Source organism: Sorex araneus, chromosome X, assembly GCF_027595985.1.
Source record: "Sorex araneus isolate mSorAra2 chromosome X, mSorAra2.pri, whole genome shotgun sequence".
NCBI classification, from domain to species: Eukaryota; Metazoa; Chordata; class Mammalia; order Eulipotyphla; family Soricidae; genus Sorex; species Sorex araneus.
The window spans coordinates 132,294,806-132,298,098 of record NC_073313.1 but is presented as its reverse complement, the minus strand read 5'-3'; the positions used below and the strand labels follow the sequence as shown (position 1 = coordinate 132,298,098).

At 38.3% G+C, this 3,293-nt stretch overlaps 1 non-coding gene across 1 annotated transcript; it reads left to right on the top strand.

Annotated features, from left to right (window-relative positions):
- Nucleotides 1-439: 439 nt before the first annotated feature.
- Nucleotides 440-547, top strand: LOC129400452 (U6 spliceosomal RNA). The gene has a single exon (XR_008627693.1). It is a non-coding gene; the product is annotated as a U6 spliceosomal RNA (small nuclear RNA).
- The last annotated feature ends 2,746 nt before the right edge of the window (nt 548-3,293 follow it).

Genomic DNA, 3,293 nt, shown 5'->3' with positions numbered 1-3,293 from the left:
CCCAAACTTGAAGTGTTCTGTGTATGTTTTCCTCAATATACTTCATAGTTTCTAGTTGGTTCTCAAGGTCTTTGATCCACTTTGAAATGATCTTTCTGTGAGTTGAAGATAAAAATCCAGCTTTAGTTTCTTACATGTAGTTATTAAATTTTCTCAGCACCATTTGTTAGAGGCTATCTACTCCATTTCTCACATTCTCAGCTGCTTTATCAAAAATTAACTGCCCATATACATGGGATTTCGTCATGAAGTATTCTATAATGACCCATTGATTGGAGGGCCTATATTTATTTCGGTTCCATGCAGTTTGATCACCATAGCTAATAAACTTATTTTTCTAATTCTAAGCAAATATATTTTTGAGTTTCCATGAAATAGGCAAACCCTACAAATGTAAAATTTAGTTAAAGTGAACAGAATTAAGAAAATTTCAATGGGAGTACTCGCTTTGGCAGCACATATACTAAAATTGGAACGATACAGAAAAAAAATAGCATGGCCCCTGCACAAGGATGACACACAAATTCTTGAAGCATTCCATATTTTTGAAAATATGATTTTATGTTTATACTGGACCAATAGCACAGTTGGTAGGTCATTTGCCTTGCACAAGGCCGACCCGGGTTTGATTCCTCTGTCCCTCTCAGAGGGCCCAGTAAACTACCAAGAGTATCCCGCCCTTATGGTAACTTCCCGCCTGGCAAGTTACCCGTAGCGTATTCCATATGCCAAAAACAGTAACAACAAGTCTCGCAATGGAGATGTTACTGGTGCCCACTCGAACAAATCGATGAACAATGTGACAACAGTGCTACAGTGCTATGATTTTATGTTTATACACTCAACAAACACATCTTACTCATTTCTTTTTGTAATTGCCTGTAATTTCTCCTCTTCAATTTCTTATAAAGTTTCTTGCTTTCGGGAAAAAATTTCAATGGGAAAATATCAATAGATCTATAAAAGTAAAATTGTTTTATCCTAAGGATGGGAATACTAGATTTATATCAGAAAATATTATGTTATAGATACTACTTAAGTATTTACATGAAAAAGTATTATGTACTTGTTCTTAAGTAAACTTATGAACTTGTACCTCACTTATCTCTGTTTCTTTGCTTGCCTATTCCAATCTGGAGAACCTTTTGTTCTGTTTTTAATACATAATTTTCTCATTCCCTACCCTCATGTCTGTCTAAATAAGTTTCAGTAGAAAACTATCTTGCTTCATGACACCCCTCAAAAAAAAGTGCAACAAAAATCTCTGGCTGTAGAAAAAAATTGATCAGACATAGATCAACATAAAGGAAATTTTGATTTATTTTTGAAAATGTAGAAAAATCTCCTTAGCAGTATAGAAGTAAGCCTGCCTTTTGTAGTCTAGTAGAGGACCATATGGACCATTAGTGAGTTCCATACTCAATGCCACACGATGGAAAGTTTGCCCTGTTTTTTTTTTGTTTTTTTTTTTTTTGCTTTTTGGGTCACACCCAGCGATGCACAGGAGGGTCACTCCTGGCTCTGCACTCAGGAATTACCCCTGGCAGTGCTCAGGGAACCACATGGAATGCTGGGAATCAAACCCAAGTCAGCCGTGTGCAAGGCAAATGCCCTACCCGCTGTGCTATTATTCCAGCCCCTGCCCTGTTCTTTTTTTTTTTTTTTAAAAAAGCTATTTCAATGCATCTTGAAAAACTCTTTTCAAGGCTATGAATTTCCTAAGCTGTCACCAGTTCAAGAAATTCTGTATTGAGAGGCAAAAAAGTACAATCGAAACAACATCTGCACATGTATGTTCATCGCAGCACTGTTTACAATAGCCAGAATCTGGAAAAAACCCGAATGCCCCAGAACGGATGACTGGTTGAGGAAACTTTGGTACATCTATACAATGGAATACTATGCAGCTGTTAGAAAAAAGGAGGTCAAGAATTTTGTAGTCAAGTGGATGGGCATGAAAAGTTTCATGCTGAGTGAAATGAGTCAGAAAGAGAGAGACAGACATAGAAAGATTGCACTCATCTATGGTATATAGAATAACAGAGTGGGAGACTAACACCCAAGAACTGTAGAAATAAGTACCAGGAGGTTGACTCCATGGCTTCGAGGCTGGCCTCACGTTCCGGGGAAAGGTCAACTCAGAGAAGCGATCACCAACTACATTGTAGTCGAAGGCCATGTGGGGGAAGGGAGTTGCGGGCTGAATGAGGGCTAGAGACTGAGCACAGCGGCCACTCAACACCTTTATTGCAAACCACAACAGCTAATTAGAGAGAGAAAACAGAAGGGAATGCCTTGCCACAGTGGCAGGGTGGGGTGGGGGGGAGATGGGATTGGGGAGGGTGGGAGGGACACTGGGTTTACGGGTGGTGGAGAATGGGCACTGGTGAAGGGATGGGTTCCCAAACTTTGTATGAGGGAAGTATAAGCACAAAAGTGTATAAATCTGTAACTGTACCCTCACGGTGATTCTCTAATTAAAAATAAATAAATTTTAAAAAAAAGAAATTCTGTATTGTTCCTTCAAATGATAATCTTGTTAGATAGACTATTATTGGTAAAATATTCATTTCACTGAGTTTTTGTATTATACCCCTCTATTCTATTCTGGATCATAGTCTCATTTGATAGGTCTGCTGATAATCTTTTTAATTAGTCCTTTTAAAAATGTTAGTTGAGATTCTATGGTTTGCAATACAATTAATAATGGTTTCTCTTGAACATAATTTCACTACCCCCATCACAAGTGTACCAATCTCCTTCCTCCAACGATACCTACACTGCTCCCTTTCTTTTCCTCGACCACAATTGTATGGCATTTAAATATATACAATGAGATTGGTATAATTGATACAAATCTTATGGGCTTAACTTTGTGTGTAAGTTCCTTTTACCATCTTGCTGATTTCAACATTCTGTCTCTGTCTTTGCACATTCTCATTTTGAGCATAATGTGTCTTTGACTTTTCCTCTTGAGCCTATCTTAACTGGGACCCTTCAGGCCTCTTGGATTCCTTAACTCTGGGAAATTCTCTTTTATCACTATGAGAAACATAGTTATAAAGCTATTCATGATCAGGTTCAGTCATAGAATGTTTCAACATGATCTTTCCACCAGTTTTCATTTCCCACCACCAATATCCCTCCCACCACCCTTCACCCCTGCCTGCCTCTATGGCAGACACTTTTCTTGTCTTCTCTCTCTCTCTCTCTCTCTCTCTCTCTCTCTCTCCTTTTGGGTATTAGGTTTGCAATTGGACTCTGGGAGGTCATCTTGTTTGTTACTTTATATA